We start from the raw sequence: 18378 nt of genomic DNA, 5'->3' as shown, positions 1-18378 counted from the left end.
GGATCCGTAAAGTCTTGGCTTCGGGGAAAAGGGGTAGCGGGACAGTCTTGGCACCAACTGGTGCTTGGATCGTTCAGTGTTGCTCCGGCCGCGACAGCGTCAGCAGGGCCTCGGAGGAGGATCAGTACGGTCAGGCCGCGACAGCGTCAGTAGGGCCTCGAAGGTGGTTCAGCTTGGTCAGGCCGCGACAGCGTCAGCAGGGCCTCGAAGGTGGTTCAGCTTGGTCAGGCCGCGACAGCGTCAGCAGGGCCTCGAAGGTGGTTCAGCTTGGTCAGGCCGCGACAGCGTCAGCAGGGCCTCGAAGGTTCCAGGTGCAAGAGTTCGGATCAGGATCAGCCGCGACGAGGTCAGCAGGGCTTCGACTCCAAGATACAACTGCCTTCCTGATCCAGGGCTGGCCCAGATATAGGCCTGGCGGCGTTTGATGTCGGGACACTCGCGCCTGGGGGTCAGAGGGGCCGGGATGAAGGTGTCCAGACACCCAGCAGGGGGGTGGAGCCAGCGCCCAGGGAGGCTGGAGGGTGACCGATACCAGGCGTCCGGGGACGGCTGGAGGGCCATCGAAACTTCCCGCCTCTCGGATCTGTTAAGTGGCCACTCGCCCACCCGAGAGGATCTTGGTGCCTCGATGTCGGGGCGTCGCTGCGGCCGGGGCCAGGGAAGGCTGCGGCCACGTGTCCGGGACGTGATGGGCCCAAGATGGAGTCGGGCCGGACATGGGGGCCTGGCATGGTCGCCAGACCGGCAGGGATGGCGAGCGGGGTCCGCCGGTGTCCCATGGAGGGGAGAGCTGGAGGTTGCCAGGGGGGCTGCTCTTGTCAAGGGTCCGGGAAGGTTCGTGTCAGGGGGGTCGACAGCGAGTCGACGGAGGGTCGATGTCGTCCTGGGCCCGCCATGCAGGAGGAGTAGGCCCACGCCACGAGGCCGTGTCCAACACACGTCCCCTCCAGCTGAAGGCGGGGAGAGTCACCCATCGTCCTGGGGACTCTCTTCGTCGAGGCGGAAGAAGCGGGACAGGCCATCCGCGTTGGCGTGGTCGTTGCCAGGGCGATGCTCCACAGTGAAGTCCATCCCTTGGAGGGAGATGGACCAGCGCAGCAGCTTGGGGTTTTCGCCATGCATGTGCATTAGCCACCGTAGTGGCCGGTGGTCGGTCTGCACCCGGAAGTGGGTGCCGAAGAGGTAGGGCCGGAGTTTCTTGAGGGCCCATACGACGGCGAAGGCCTCCCTCTCGATGGTGCTCCATCGCTGCTCTCTGGCCAGCAGCCGCTGGCTGATGAAGGCCACAGGATGGTCAACCCCCTCGGGGTCAACCTGGGATAGGACCGCCCGATGCCGTGCTCCGAGGCGTCGGTCTGGACTACGAACTCCCGGCTGTAGTCAGGGGCTTGGAGCACAGGGGCGGTGCACATGGCTGTTTTCAAAGTCTCGAAGGCCACCTGACACGCGGGTGTCCATGGTACTTTCTGTGGCCGGTTCTTTGAGGTCAGTTCAGTGAGGGGACCCACAATGCTCCCATAGTTCTTTATGAAGCGCCGATAATATCCAGTGAGCCCCAGGAAGGCTCGGACGGCGGTCTGGGTGACCGTGGGCGCACAGGCTAGGATGGCGTCAATCTTGGGTTGGAGGGGAGCCACTTGGCCGCTCCCCACTTGGTGTCCCAGATAGGTCACGGACCCTTGGCCTATCTGGCACTTGCTGGCTTTCACAGTTAGTCCGGCCCGTCGGAGGGCCGTCAGGACCTCCCAGAGGTGTTTCAGGTGCCCGGCCCAGTGGAGGCTGTACACTGCAATGTCGTCTAGGTAGGCGGCACTGAATTCTTCTAGCCCCGCCAGCACTTTGTTCACTAGTCTCTGGAAGGTGGCCGGGGCGTTTTTCATGCCGAAGGGCATCACTCTGAATTGGAAGTGACCATCGGGTGTTGAGAAGGCCGATCGCTCCTGGGCGCCCGGGGTGAGGCCGATCTGCCAGTACCCGGCGGTGAGGTCGAAGGTACTGAGGTACTTGGCGGCTCCCAGGCGGTCAATGAGTTCGTCGGCCCGGGGGATGGGGTGTGCGTCGGTTCGGGTCACAGCATTCAGTCCCCGGTAGTCGACGCAAAACCGGAGTTCTGGAGGGGTGCCAGGTGCGGCGGCTTTGGGGACCAGGACCACGGGGCTGGCCCATGGACTGTCGGAGGGTTCGATCACCCCCAGGGCCAGCATCTTGGTAACTTCTGTCTGGATGCAGGCCCGAACTCGGTCGGGGACTCTGTAAGCCCGGTGTCGCACTGGCTGGCTGTCCCCGGTGTCCACATCGTGGACACACCACTGTGTAACCCCGGGAGTGAGGGAGAACAGGTCGGTGAACTGCCCCAACAGCTCTTGGCAGTCTCGGCGCTGTGTGGGGCTCAGGTCGGGGGAGAGTGAGATCCCCTCGACGGAGCCGTCCTGCTCCGCGCACTTTAGGAGGTCGGGCAAGGACTCTGAGTCGTCTTCGGTTCCATCGTCGGTAGCGAGCAGCAGGCTCAGTTCTGTGCAGGCAAAATGCGGCTTGAGCCGGTTGGCGTGCAGAACCCGGAGGGGGTTTCGGGGTGACTCCATGTCCACGAGATAGGTGACAGGGCTCTTGCGCTCGATCACTTTGAAGGGGCCCGACCATTTGTCCTGGAGGGCACAGGGTTCGACCGGGGTCATGACCCAGACCCGCTGGCCCGGCTCGAACTCGATGGATGAAGCGTTCTGGTCATACCAGCGCTTCATATCTTCCTGACTGGCCTCCAGGTTGGCCTCGGCGAGGACTCGGAACTTCCGGGTCTGGTTGCGGAGGGTCAGGAGGTACCGGTAGACATCCGGCGGAGCGTCTTGGATTGTTGTTTCCCAGCCTTCTTTGACCAGGCTGAGGGGACCTCGGACAGGGTGTCCGTACAAGATTTCGAAGGGACTGAACCCCAGGGACTTCTGTGGTACCTCCCGATAGGCGAACAAGAGGCAGGGCAGCAGGACGTCCCATTTGCGGCGGAGGGGCTCTTCTAGGCCCTGGATCATCCCTTTGAGTGTTCGGTTAAACCGCTCCACAAGTCCATTCCCTTGGGGGTGATACGGGGTGGTGAACTTATACGTGACCCCGCACTGTTGCCACAGGGACCGCATATACTTTGATATAAAGTTGGTGCCCCGATCACTCACGACCTCTCGGGGAATCCCACTCGGGAGAAGATCCCCATCAGGGCTCGGCCCACCACGGGAGCCGTGATGGTTCGGAGGGGGATGGCTTCAGGATAGCGGGTGGCATGGTCCACCAGGACAAGGATGAAGCGATGCCCTTGCGAGGTTTGGGGGTCCAGGGGCCCCACAATGTCAATCCCCACTCGCTCGAAGGGGGTGGTCACTACTGGAAAAGGTTGGAGCGGGGCCTTCACCTTCCCCCCGCTCTTTCCGCTGGCTTGGCAGGTCGGGCAGGTGCGGCAGTGGTTATGCACATCGTTGCGCATTTTCGGCCGATAAAAATGGGTCACCAGGCGGCTGTAAGTTTTGTCCTGCCCCAGGTGCCCGGCGAGGGGCACATCGTGTGCCAGGTTCAAAAGGAAGTCTCTGAATCGTAGGGGGACCACTAACACTCGGCTGGCCCCTAGCTCGGCAATTTTCTGTTCACTGTATAGGAGGCCGTGGTCCCAGTAGACCCAGTGGGACCCTGAGGTGTCCCCGGTAGCTTGGGCGGTGGGTTGTTGTCGGGTCCCTTCGAGGGAAGGGCAGGCCTTCTGCTCCTGCCGGAACTGTTCTCGGGTGGGGCCACCCTCTTGGCGCCATTGGGCTAGTTCGGGTATGTCGCGGAGCTCGTGGCTGCTTTCGTGGTCGGGCTCCGATGACCTGGGCTCGGAGTCGGCCTCTTCATTGTTGACGGGTGGGGGTGGCGCAGGCCACGCCGGCTCCTCGGTCGGGGGGGCCTTGGTCGCCGCCGAGGCTCGGGCTGTCATGGATCGGGTCGTCGCGCAGACCCACTCTGGTAGTCCCATCATCCCTAGATGCTCTCTCCGTTCGACTTGGGCCCAGGGAGAGCTCTCGAGATCGTTTCCGAGGAGGCAGTCTACGGGGGCGTCGTCCCGGACGGTCACCTTGAGGGTACCCGACACTCCCCCCCCATTCAAAGGGTATTCGGGCCATCTGACACAGAGTCTCGGAGTTGTCGGCGGCCCTCACGGGGCACCGCACGTTCGGGATGATCTGTTCGGGGGTCACCAAGTGGCAGCGGACGGCCGTCACACTGGCCCCCGTGTCTCGGAGGGCTTCGGTCCGTCGTCCATTGATGAGGACCCACTGACGGTATTTCCGAGTGTTGCTGGGTAGCGGCACTTGGGGGACCATGTCTCTTTGGCCCAGGCAGGCCAGGGCCATGGCGGCCGGTTCATATTCTGTCTGATCTTCATCAAGGACTTCTTCGTCCTCTTCTCCCCCTTCTCCCAGGGCTGCAGCAGCGAACTGGCGGGTCGGAGGCCCAGTTGTGCCGGGACGCTGGTTCATGGGGCAGAGGGGGTCACTGGCATAGTGACCCGGCCGTTGGCATCTGTGGCAAGTAATGTTCGGGCGGGGCCCCGGCCGTGCTGAGGGGGTCCCTCTTCTGAGCAGGGATGGTGAAGTGTTATTTTGGGGGGACCCCCGAGGCGGACTCCGGCCCGGGACGGACGGAAAGTCTCGGCTCCTGTTCTGGCCCCCTTCGCCGCCACGCTGGCGGGGGTGTCCCTGGCCATTCCGTCCCGCCTCTCCGATCGGGGTCCGGGGGACCCGGGTGCTCACCCATCGATCGGCCTCGATGGCGAGTTTTCAGGGCTCGGTCAGTTTGCTGTCAAGGAGATGCTGTCGGAGCTCGACAAAGCAGTTGTTGGAGAGGTGCTCCCAAACGACGAGGTCGAACAGCTGCTCGTAGGTGGACACTTTGCTGCCCTTTATCCATCCTTCCAGGGCCCTGCTATAAAAGTTCACGTACTCGACCCACGTGGTACCGGGGATTTTCTTGCAGTCTCTGAATCTCTGCCGGTACATCTCGGGGGTGAGGCCAACAAGAGCAGGGCGTCCTTCATATGATCATAGGAGGACATCACGTCCTCGACCAGTTCGGGCAGGGTCTTTTCACTGAGGCTTATTATTAACTTCTGTTCTTCTGTTATGTTAGTTTTGTCTCTTTTTGCTCTCTCCGAACAGCGCCAAGAAACCTAATGGTGTTAGCGCGCTTAACAAGTTAATTTAACATAACATAACATAACAGGGTGTCTCGGCCTTCGCGGACAAACCTCCCCCATAAGCCGGCACCCCAGTCTTTTCGCGGGATGCGGTGTGCGGTCATGGCCACTTCATACGCCTTGAACCATTGCTGGATATCGTCATTCTTGTAGTATTCCTTGACGATATCCTTCGGGATGTGGACCTTCGGGTCGGCAGGAGGTGGAGGGTTCCGGGTTACTGCGGCGCCAGCCTCTTCGATCTTGGCCTTGATCTCTAGTTCCTTGAGGCCACGTTCGTGTTCATACGCGAGTTTTTTCTCTTCCAGTTCTCTTTGCCTTCGCCTCTCTTCCAGATCTCCCTCCAATCGTAGTTGCTCAATGGCCATTTTCTGTCCTGCTAACTGAAGTTCTCCGTCCAGCCGGAGTCGGGCGAGCTCCAGTTCATGGAGCCGACTCCTCTCTCGTTCCCGGGCGTTTTCATGGGAGAGGCCCGAGTCTCTGTTGACGGCTCTTTCTTACACGGGGGTTATGATGGTACCCACGGGTACCTCTAGGACGATGTCCTCATTGGCTTGGGGTGGGGTCGCTCCGGTCTCCACCCACGTCTGTAGAGCCTCTTTAAAATCATCTTTGGTGCTTAGTCCGGTGGTAGCGATACCCAGGGCTTTGCAGAACTGTTTGAGTTCTTTATGGGTGTACTCCTCTAGTCGCTCCTTCTGGAATTCTGCGGTCGTTCCGGCTTCCTTAGTACTCATGGTTGCTGTGTGTCTCTGTTAGTAGTGGCGAGTTACTCGCTGTACGATTTGCGCGGGCTCGGATCCCACCGCTGCCACCAATGTTGGAAAGGCGACCCCAGGGGAGACAGAATATGTCTGACTGTCCGCCCCGAGACCCCCCTCTCTCTATGGAATAGGCCGAGCGCCGTAGGGAGGCCTCCTTGGCGAGGCTCCTCTCCTACAATCGTACCAGCTAGAGCAATCACACTACTTACAGAAGGACACCACACAGGAGGAATGTTCACAAGAATCTTTATATAGGCAAGTAAGGCAAGTCCTTGATCGGGTAGCAGGCAAGGATCGAGGGATCCGTAAAGTCTTGGCTTCGGGGAAAAGGGGTAGCGGGACAGTCTTGGCACCAACTGGTGCTTGGATCGTTCAGTGTTGCTCCGGCCGCGACAGCGTCAGCAGGGCCTCGGAGGAGGATCAGTACGGTCAGGCCGCGACAGCGTCAGCAGGGCCTCGAAGGTGGTTCAGCTTGGTCAGGCCGCGACAGCGTCAGCAGGGCCTCGAAGGTGGTTCAGCTTGGTCAGGCCGCGACAGCGTCAGCAGGGCCTCGAAGGTGGTTCAGCTTGGTCAGGCCGCGACAGCGTCAGCAGGGCCTCGAAGGTTCCAGGTGCAAGAGTTCGGATCAGGATCAGCCGCGACGAGGTCAGCAGGGCTTCGACTCCAAGATACAACTGCCTTCCTGATCCAGGGCTGGCCCAGATATAGGCCTGGCGGCGTTTGATGTCCGGACCCTCGCGCCTGGGGGTCAGAGGGGCCGGGATGAAGGTGTCCAGACACCCAGCAGGGGGGTGGAGCCAGCGCCCAGGGAGGCTGGAGGGTGATCGATACCAGGCGTCCGGGGACGGCTGGAGGGCCATCGAAACTTCCCGTCTCTCTGATCTGTTAAGTGGCCACTCGCCCACCCGAGAGGATCTTGGTGCCTCGATGTCGGGGCGTCGCTGCGGCCGGGGCCAGGGAAGGCTGCGGCCACGTGTCCGGGACGTGATGGGCCCAAGATGGAGTCGGGCCGGACATGGGGGCCTGGCATGGTCGCCAGACCGGCAGGGATGGCGAGCGGGGTCCGCCGGTGTCCCATGCAGGGGAGAGCTGGAGGTTGCCAGGGGGGCTGCTCTTGTCAAGGGTCCGTGAAGGTTCGTGTCAGGGGGGTCGACAGCGAGTCGACGGAGGGCCGATGTCGTCCTGGGCCCGCCATGCAGGAGGAGTAGGCCCACGCCACGAGGCCGTGTCCAACACTATTGGCTTTGCTAATTGTTTGATTTGGCGTCCCTTTAAAAATAGGTAAAAAATAGGTAAAAACAAATCTTTATTGTTGTTTAGACCAGTTATAAAATAAAGAACACACATCCACAATAAAAAAAAACCCTACTCCAACACTCCCCAGTCCTATACACAATCATTTAAACAACCTTCTCCAACCCCCTCATACCCAACCGCATTATAAAAGGTACAGCATAATATCAAGTTTGCCACATCAACACTCCTCCGGCTGCATCAACATGGAGTTCGGACAGCCTGAATCCATATTAATCTCTAACAATAATTAAAAATTTGCTAACATTCGTGCCAAGAATTTTCAATTCTATTAAGGACAGGAGGCGAGGATTATGCTTTCTCAATTTCTTTACTGAAAAACACAGCAGCCAATCAGTACGCAGTAAAGAAATAACAAACTACATTACCCATAAACCCAGGGTAACCATAGAGTATGTGAATGTATAAATAGGGTCATAGAGGTGAACACTTCCTCTTTCTTTGTCCATAGTCAATAAGTAAAGGATCCAACATAAAACTTAAACAATCCATCAAAGGAGTCCCCCGGAGAGGTCATTATCCGGCTGAAGTGGAGAAGGAACTTCCCAGAGCCACAGGAACAGCAAGAGACCAATCAGGAGAAGAAAATCCCGGCACACTTCATTTAAGGTCGGAGCCTGAGGAAAAGAGACAGAGGCCGTAAAAACTGTTCCCCAAGAGTTGAACACAGTAATCAGGACAGGGAGGGAAACATTTCATAAACAGTAACCAAATTGTACAGCATAAAAGCAGTATGCATAATATAAAGACAATAATGAAATAAGGGTGGGATAATCCTCGCCTCCTGTCCTTAATAGAATTGAAAATTCTTGGCACGAATGTTAGCAAATTTTTAATTCTATGGCAGGACGGAGGCTCAGATTATGCTTGATTAAAGCTTCCTCACCACAACAGATGCAACATCTACAATTGGTTTAAAATAAAAGGTTTTGAAAACAGACTCAGATGACCAATCCGCAGCCCTCGTGATATCATGAAGACTAGCACCCATGGAAAAAGCCTTGGAAGCCATAGCTGCTCTCGCAGAATGGGCCCCAAAGATGGAGATATCAATGCCCGCTTCCTGCATGAGCCAACGTAACCAACGTGCCAACGTAGCTGGAGAAACAGGCTTGAAAGGCTTCTGTAAAGCGATAAGCAATTGACCTTGTGGATCAGAACGAAAAGGTGTAGTGCTTACCTCATAATCCTTTAGGCATTGGACTACACACAACTGAGGGTTGTGCGGAAAACAAGGATAAGTAACCGCAGCAGTATTACACTTTGTCCGCTTAGAAATGACAAAAGAGACACCCTCAGGCGTATAGGTGCGACCCGCGAGGTCCAAAGCTCGCACATCAGACACTCTTTTACAAGAGACCAAACACAAAAGCATAGTAAGCTTAGCCGAAAGTTGTTTGCGGGATAAAAGAGTATTGGAAGGCCAATCAGATAGAAAACGTAAAACAATAGAAACATCCCAAAGGGCAACATATTTGGGGCAAGGAGGTTTTACCATCCGGATTCCCCGCAACAATTTAGATATTAAGGGATGTTCTCCCGCTGGTTTACCATCAACAGGAATATGACCTGCAGAAATCGCAGAACGAAAATTATTAACCGTTCTGTAAGCTAGCCCAGAGGATGCCATGGAAGCCAAAAAATTAATGATCAAAGAGATATCCGCTGAAACGGGATCCACCGACCGCTGTGAGCACCAATCACACCAACGCTTCCAACTTGAGTTAAAGCGCTTATGTGTGTTGGGGGCCCAAGCCTCATTGATGAATCTGGTAGCGTCTACCAATAAGCCTTGGATTTTCCAGCGTTCCCCGAAATTCTCCACGCTACTAGCAGGAGTTGGCCCGACATGACAAGAGGATGTGGCTCCCGAAGAGGGTCCAGCAACAGGTTCCAAACATGTGGAAGAAGGAGCGGTGACGAGCAACTCATCTCCAGAAGAACTGGAAACCACGCTTGAGCCCTCCAAAGAGGGGTTATTAGAATGAGTTCTGACGAGAAGAGACTTGCCCGGGCTAGAACTCTGGGAATCATGAGGAATGGTGGAAATGCATAGCATAGCAGAGGAGGCCAGACCTGGAGAAATGCATCCGTGGCTAGAGCCTCCGGATCTGGCCTCCAACTGTAGAACTGGGGAACCTGGGTGTTGAGTCGAGAGGCAAAGAGGTCCAGGTGACAAATCCCCCAAATTCGGGACAACTTGCGAAATAATCGAGGATGAAGCCTCCAATCGCTGAAATCTCGCAGATGGCGAGAGTTCCAGTCCGCAATCAGATTGCGGGAGCCCGGCAGGTATTCGGCAATAACAGTGATCTTGCGGTCCAAGCAAAGGTGCCAGAAATCCTTCGCAATTTTCGAGAGTAGTCTGGATCTGGTACCCCCCAGTTTGTTCACATAACGAACTGCTGAGACATTGTCCATTCTGAGAAGAATGCAACAATTCGTTTGGAGAGGAGAGAGACATCGAATCGCGAAGGAGCCCGCCAGAAGCTCCAGGCAATTGATGTGGAGGGACAACTCCTTAGACGACCAACGACCCCCTGTTGACACTGAACCGCAACGGGCTCCCCAACCCCAAAGGCTGGCATCGGACTCTATCACAACATCGGGAGTCCTCCCGAATAGCGCTCGACTGTTCCAGGATTCCATGTGGTCCAACCACCACCTCATCTCCGTACGGGCTTGCTCTGAAAGAGGGACATGATCCGTGTACCGAAGACCCTTCTGGAGATGACGGATTTTGAGGCGCTGAAGCGCACGATAATGTAATGGGCCTGAAAAAATCGCTTGGGTGGAAGAAGAAAGAAGACCCACAATCCGAGCCACTGAGCGCAGAGAGACTGTCTCTTGAGCAAGAAGTGACTTCAAGTCCCTCTTGATGGACCTGATCTTCTGGCCTGGCAGAAGTAACTGACATGAGATTGAATCTATTTGAAAGCCCAGAAAATCCATAGTTTGAGATGGAGAAAAATGCGACTTTAAGGGATTCACTAGAAAACCCAAAGACTGTAGAAGATCCACGGACCATTGCAAATGTGATTGAAGTTGAACCGGACACTGAGCCAATAGGAGAATATCGTCGAGGTAGACGATTAACCGAACTCCGCGGGATCTCAAGGATTCCATCACCGGACGAAGGAGCTTCGTGAAGCACCACGGAGCGGAAGAAAGGCCGAAAGGAAGGACCTTGTACTCGTACCAGCTGCCCAACCATTGGAACTGAAGGTAGCGACGATGAGGGGCATACACCGGAACCGAGAGATAGGCATCTTTCAAATCCAGGCGAACCATCCAATCTCCTTCCTGAAGAAGGTCTCTGAGAAGATGGATGCCCTCCATCTTGAAATGGCGATAAACAACGCCACCGTTGAAGTCTTTTAAGTTGAGAACTAAACGAGACCCTCCCCCTTTTTTCTCCACGAGAAAAACGTTGCTGACGAATCCCTGGGGATGAGGAAACGTCGGAACGATGGCCCCTTTGGCCAACAGGGAAGATATTTCTGTGGAGATAACCTCCTGATCTGGTCGGGAAAAAACAAGAGGGCATGGCCGAAGACGCTGGAGAGGGCGAGTGTAAAATTCTATCTTGTACCCTTGCACCGTCTCCAGCACCCAGACATCGTTTGAGATCAAACGCCAATTGTGCAGAAAAAACTGAATCCTCCCCCCCCCAAAATCACATTGGAAGCGAGAATGAGGCTCACCTGAGGCGGAAGAATCTGGACGTCCTCCTTGGTTACCGTTGTAACCGACCTTGCCATACTGCCCTCTGCCTTTTCTTGAAGGGTAGAATGAAGACTTGTTGTAGGAGTTACCCTGTCCTCCTCTGTGGGACTTGTTCCCCCGTTGAGCGGGCTGGTCTGACCCACGGCCGGACGAAAACCGGGCGGAAGGCCTGTCTCAGATTCACTTGAGCCTTATCAAGCCCACTAAAGGTTGAAACGAACTTAGTAAGCTCTTTAAGAAATGGAGCTCCAAAGAGCAAACCATGAGCTTGGGGACCAGATTCCAAAGACGCTAAATCAGTAAGTCGAGGATCAAGTTTCATCAAAATGGAGCGACGACGCTCCGCCGACAAGGCACAATTCGCATTACCAAGAAAACAGACAGCCCGTTGGGACCAACCAATTAACTCATCTGGGTCAATAGAAACGCCAGACTCCTTTGCCCTGTAACCCAAGTCCAGGATTTTCGTGAGAGGGCCCAACAAATCCAGAAGTTTGTCCTGGCACGAACGCCACGACCTATCCAATCCCTTAATAGGATCTTTAGAGTACTTACGCATGTACGTGACCATGGTAGGGTCAACATCAGGCGTGGAAGCAAGTTTGTCCGAAAGGTCAGGGCGAGGGCATTCTGAGCGTAAACGAGCTCGCACATCTTTCTCAAAAGGGGAACGAATGTGGGATTGGATATAGTCAGCCACCTCGGGGGATGGCAACCAAGCAGAAGAATTAGGATGAATGATGTCCGCAGGATTAAATGTTAAGACCTTTGCAGAAGAGGGTGCATCAACATAGTGTTCCTTCCCTGATTTCTTGGAAGGTGGAGGCTTAGTAGACTCAGAGGACGTAGAAGAAGAAGACGACCCATCATCTGTGTCGGACGGAGGGTCCGAACGGGCAGGCGTAGCACGCTTCCTCGATGAAGGAGCAGAGAGGGTCCTGGCCAATTTAGCAAATTTGGATTTGTGAGGGTTTTTAGGCGATTTTTTGCTACGACTAGAGGTAGGAGGCACCCAACCCTGTTGGGCTGCATAGTCAGAAAGATGTTTCTTCAATGGCGCAATCGCCTGAAACAAAGCCTGTCCCATGTAGTCATCAAGGGACGCAGAAGGCTCATCCTCCTCATAATAATCGTCACCTTCCTCATCATAGTAATTCGCCATGGTGACCAAGACCACTAAATATAGCCCACAGGAAGGTAAATGATAAGTTTTGCAGAACTTATAAAAGGCAAAGCCAAATTGGGGGAGTGATACCCCTTGTGCAAGTCGTGAAATGCAGGAAAAACCTGACCAAAATACAATAATACGTGGAGGGAGGACTCGCACAAAATACCAGCAATTTCTGTCACTCTAGGCAGAGCCTATGGTAATTTATACAACCCTCTAATTCAAGTAGGAAGAGGGCCTCAGGGAGCTCAAATGGCAGCACCACAGGGCAAGCGTCGAAAACCCCAGATGTTCCCTCCGTCTGAGGAAGCTGACGGCTGAGGGAAACACACGCCTTCACTGGGCGTGTAAACAAAGCACTCGCGAAGCCGCTGCCAAATAGGAAAGGACGCGCGAGGCAGCGCGACCCTGCCAGCTCCAATTCCCGCTCCACAACGAAACAAACAGCGCAAAATGAGCGTTGAGAACCAGGAGGTGAACACACGCTCCAACTGAAAATAAGGCAAACGAGGGTAGCGACCAGGCGCCAAAGAAGAAAACGAGGTCAGCGACCTCGTAGCAACCCGCCGAGCGGCGAGAAGAGAGCGCAAACAGCGCGAAACCGAAGCACAAGTAAAATAAAAGTAAGCGGTGCAAATATCTAGAAACACAATGCATAAATATGAAGGTAATGAAATAAGGCACTAAACTGGCTGCGCAGCAGCAAAGAAAGAGGAAGTGTTCACCTCTATGACCCTATTTATACATTCACATACTCTATGGTTACCCTGGGTTTATGGGTAATGTAGTTTGTTATTTCTTTACTGCGTACTGATTGGCTGCTGTGTTTTTCAGTAAAGAAATTGAGAAAGCATAATCTGAGCCTCCGTCCTGCCATAGAATTCTAGCCCAAGCTTGTTTATAAGAATTTGGTTAATACACAAGCAACGTCTGAGTCCATGTTCGTGAGAGGTGCCAATGCCTCGTTGCGATTCCAAAGATTATATTAAAAAAACGCTATTTTAAAATCTGACATCGTATTTTGTTAAAATACATATAATATAATAAAAGATTAACATTTAAATATGCGGACCGTAACACACAAGTGCAGTTATTATTAGAATCAATAAGTGCATCAAACTCCTCCAGTTTTAAAAATCAAAAATTTAACGCCACCAACAATTTTAATAGTAGCATACGCATCTAGGGAGTACAGGAATGCGGGAATATAAAGATACATCTTTATGTTATCTAAGGACTCTAATATGTAGATCACTGGCATTTTTTTTAACCATATTTAAAATTCTCTGCCCTGGATTCTCTCTTACAGGCCTCTCTCAACTCCCCCTTCGATGGGTGGGATGTCTTCATTACTCTAAATTTTCCCACCTCCAGTGTCACCGCAATTTTCACTAATCTATGCTAATCCTATGCTGATGACATTCAGCTTCTCTTTACCTTTGACTCCCCCTCCTCTTCTGCTTTTGATCCGTTAAAAACTTGCCTTAGGGACATTTCCAAATGGATGGATGCCAACTCCCTTCGACTTAATGCAGGAAAAACGGAGATCCTCTTTTTCAACTCACCATCCCCGTTGGACTCCAGACTGTGGTGGCCAGAAGATCTTAGCCAAGCCCCCACGCCCAAAGACTCGGTAAGAAACCTTGGAGTCCGTTGGGATAACCACTTCAGCTTTAATACCCAGGTACAAACAGTGTTTTGGTAAGATCAGGACCATCAAACGGCTTATCAACTACCTGCCAGCGGACTGCCGTAAGACTGTGATCCAGGCATTGATCACTTCCCATCTTGATTATGCCAATGCCCTTTATCTAGGTATCACAGCAGGCCTATGTCAAAAACTCCAGACGGTCCAAAACGCCGCCGCTCGGCTAGTGGAAAGAATCCCCTTAAGACACCACATCTCTCCCCACCTCCGCAAATTGCACTGGCTGCCAATAGCTAAAAGATGCATTTTCAAAGCTATGACGCTGGCCTATCGAGCTTCGAAGGGTCTTGGGTCCGCCCATTTGAAAAATACCCTGCGACCGTATACCAATTATAGGACATTACGGTCCAACTCTCTTCTCCTCCTGGAAACCCCACGGTTTTTTGTTTTTTTTAAAACCTTTATTGAAACTTGCAAAGTATTACATGCGCAGGCCCACAACCACAGGGGCCGGCCGCAAGCGTATCAAATGAATCAGGATGTAGAAACAAGAACACGACCGAAAAAAGCAATATCATAGATACGTCATGTGGGAGTGCGCACTGCAAAGCATAAGGATATATGAGTTTTTTTTTTTTTTAAAGTTATGTAGAGTAGGAACGGCTGCAGGAGCAATGGCGTCACACCACATAATAAAATAAGAAGAGGTAAGGGGGGGGACGTACCCCGCAGAGCAAACAGAATCAGTTGATGAACCACACAGTTGTCAAAACAATACAGTCGCCGAGGCGGACCTAGAGCAAAAACAATACGACAGCAAGCAATAAAGCAGAGCACCATTCTGAAAACTCGCCCCCCAGTAACCTAAAGGCATAGGTGAGTGTAGAAGCCTTATAAGAAAAGGAAAAAGGGAAAGAAAGACAGCCAACCCTACTAAAGAGGTAAAGAACCCTCCCAGAGACAGACGGAAAAAGAAGAAAGGGACCATAGAACAAAACAAACTAAAATAACAAACCCCCCCCACACCCGCCACCCTACACCACTGTAATGGCTACGGCCTACACCACTAACAGCGTGCCTGTCGCCCAGGAACTGCCCCAAAGGAGAGGGAAAGAAAAAAGAAAGCGGAGGAGGAGAAAGCAGACACACTCCCGGACTCCCATGCCCACCGCCAACAGCAACCACCCGGAGACACAATAAAACCAATATTCAGCAATTATACAAACCAGTCACGGTAGGATAAATAACAGCCACCCAATTCCCATCACAATATAGGCACAACCCCGGCATTAAGAAAAGCTATTATACCGGAACCCAGCGATAAAGTTCAGCCCTGGCCAGTACGGTCCGTCCCAAGAGTCTCTGCCACTCGAGCTGCCATTTTGATGGAAAAGGGAAAGCGTCCATAAAAGTTCTTTGCAGCATAAGAGGATCGAAAACAGGATAAAAGTACATGGCTCGAACTAGGAAAAATATCCAAGAACAGCGAGCATCCGAAACCATCAGCAAGTAACTTGTGGCCACATGGAAGTTTGTCCATAGAAGTGATGGGTGGCAGCAGGGTCAGGCAAAAGACAATAGTGAGAAGCACAGGCTGGCTAGCTGGCAATGGGGGACCGTTGAGAATCATAAAGTCCGGGCGATGCACAGGGACCCCGACCTCTGAGATGCCATGCATCGCTGGTACCATCTCCAGCTGGAGACCAAACGAGGTGTCGTCCTCAGGTTCCAGGATATCGTCCACTTTCACCATCAGTGTCCGGAACCCAGCGACTGTGTGCGAATGGAGCGCCCCAATGGCGGCCACAACGGCCCGTAGTGATGGCGTGACCTCCGTCAGCTCCATCTCCTCTCGGTAGGTGACAGAGCCGGGTTCGGACCCCGGAGGCCGGCTGCTCCGGAGTCACAGGCCACGTAAATCTGATCACAAATAATGGGCGCTCCTCGTCTTATAGAACACACCTTCGCCGTCAGGGAGGACCCAGCCCGTCGACCCCCACGGGGCAGAAAGGGCTCCGGGCGCAGGGCCTCCACCACAGCAGCCGGCGTGGCACGCTGGCGTGTCCCGGGTGTGGATCGTTCAAAGGATCGTCAGAAAAATCAACAATTCAGGCACTCTTCGGGAGACCGGGCTCAGTCCAGGTCTCACGGCCGATGTTGTTCAACTCCGACTCGGGTAGTCTAGAAATCGAGGCCCCGGCTTCAACACGATGTTAGGCCGAGAATAGAAACACGGCGTATCTTCGTCAGCCGATAAGGTAGAAATCTCGGGATTGCACCTCTGGAAGCAGTAGACCTTCATAGACAAGAAAATCAGGTGTACAGACAGGATGAAACCCCACGTTTTAAACGCTCACGTGCAGGTGGAAAAACCTTTGAGGTATGTGCCACTCAGCATTGGAACAAGCTACCAGTAGCCTTACGTTCCTCCCAAACAGAACTGTCATTCCGCAAGTCCCTGAAGACCCATCTGTTCTCCCTTTAACACATTCCTGTGCCCTCCGCTCTCAAAGTTTTCAGCGCCGGGACGCCCCGTTGGGGCAGCTGTGCGCTTTATAAAATACACAAATAAATAAATAAATAATCTATTTCTAACATGCACAGCCCACTTTAGTTCACTTCTTGATATTTCCATGGCACAAGGGCTTGACACCACCTTGGTCCATAGCTAATCCCAAAATCGTACGGTAGCTTTATAAGCATACATTCCATGCCAGCAGGTTCCCTTCCTTTGGTATCACCAGACACATTGTGCTTTTGGGCAGCCCTAACAGTTTTTTCAGGCATTTATCCTCACACTTCTCTTAGCTTGCCTCTGTACTTGGGGTCAGTAAGTTAGGCCTGTATAGGCATTGAGCTGGCTGGTATTTTAAACCCGCACTTTGCTGCTATTTGCACACTACTTTTAAAAAGAACTTTCCTCACCTCCTGCACTTGCTGCCTGCACCCCGGTCCATCGCGGGCCTACCCCGATTGTTGTGGAGGGTGCAGGCTCACACAGGATGGCAGTCTTTTCTCGCTGCCAGTTGGGGGCAGAGCACGGCGATTAGCGCCGTGTCCCCTCCTATAACTAAGGATGTGCTTCCCGTCGTGCAGCGGACGCGCGCAGTGGGCGCGCCGGCGGCGCGCTGAAGGCAAGCCCGTCTGTGCCGGACCGGGGCCAGGGGCCTCGCACCCTGCCCGATTTCCCCAAAGTTACACATCAAGGGAGCTTAAATCCCTTCAGGAACAATGGCCCATCCACCCAGACCTTCTCAGCTCCCTAAAAACCGTCGGAATACTCCCGTCCCTCACCCGGGCCCCCTCCCCCACACATCCCTCACGAGTCCCAGGGTCTTAGAGCCTATAACCCCCCTCACTTTCCCAATCCTGACCAAGACCACTTATCCATATGGTGGCTAAATACTCGCTCTGGTCAAACACCAGCTTGAGATCTTTTATCTCTTAGAATCCATCAAGCCAGACATCTTGCTTTTATCAGAAACATGGCTTACACCCGAATCCACCAGTATATAAGGGGCCCCCTGAAAGACGATTACGGGCAGACGTCAGGGGATAAATATACTACTACACAAGAAAAAGTCCACCCCAATGAATTAGGAATTGGCCCACAAGGAGTCCATTATTCTAGAAGAACCACATTGAGCTCACCAACAAGCGACAAAACAGGCCACAGGGTAAATAACAACTAAATTGTTAAAAAATTACAAAATCTTTATTTTCCTTTTCATGTTTTCTTTGCACACATTAGGTCCAAGTTGATAAATTACATAGATTCATTGGTTCATAAAACACAAATCAGCAAATACATATCTGATACTGACCCCACATCAACCTCTCATCATACATACTTCCATCTTTTCAGTCAATCACACACAGACATACCAATTCAACATCAAACACTATACACAAATTCCTCAACGTAATCCCCAGAGTGACACATAAAGAGGATCCTGTAGAGTCTTCTTGGCAAAACTGTTTTTAGAATCAATAAAATCAAGGAGAGTAACATTTTTTCAAGTTATATAAGTCATCCTGGGATCAGCGACAGAGGTAAAGGGACGGCCTTTGATGGTAAGTGAACTGTGCGGTGTGTGTGGGAATAATTCTATCCCCTTTAAAGAAATGTTGAACCTATTTTTTACTGTCAAACTTAGAGGGATATCTCTTGGGGATTGCCACCTGATCATTTGAATATGTATATAAAGCATGTTGTTTGTATGAGTAGTCTTGAATGTTATGTTTGGGTTAGCTGCCTATCCAGGGATTCCGAGGTGTGTGATGTATGTGTTTTCATTTATTTCCTTAGTACATTATCCTTATATATAATTTTAGCCACAGTTGAGCTCACCAGGAAGGGGGCGACACAAAATGCTGTATTAAAAGTTTATCTAAGCATATTAGCTCAAACTGTATGAAAAGTATCAGGCTCCGAGAATGGAACTTTCATGGACGACTTATATAACTTGAAAAATGTTACTCTCCTTGATTTTATTGATTCTAAAAACAGTTATTGGTTTACAACAGATTGGCCACAGGTGTA

This window comes from Lissotriton helveticus, chromosome 2_2 (genome assembly GCF_964261635.1).
Source record: "Lissotriton helveticus chromosome 2_2, aLisHel1.1, whole genome shotgun sequence".
NCBI lineage: Eukaryota > Metazoa > Chordata > Amphibia > Caudata > Salamandridae > Lissotriton > Lissotriton helveticus.
This window is presented reverse-complemented; position numbering follows the sequence as displayed.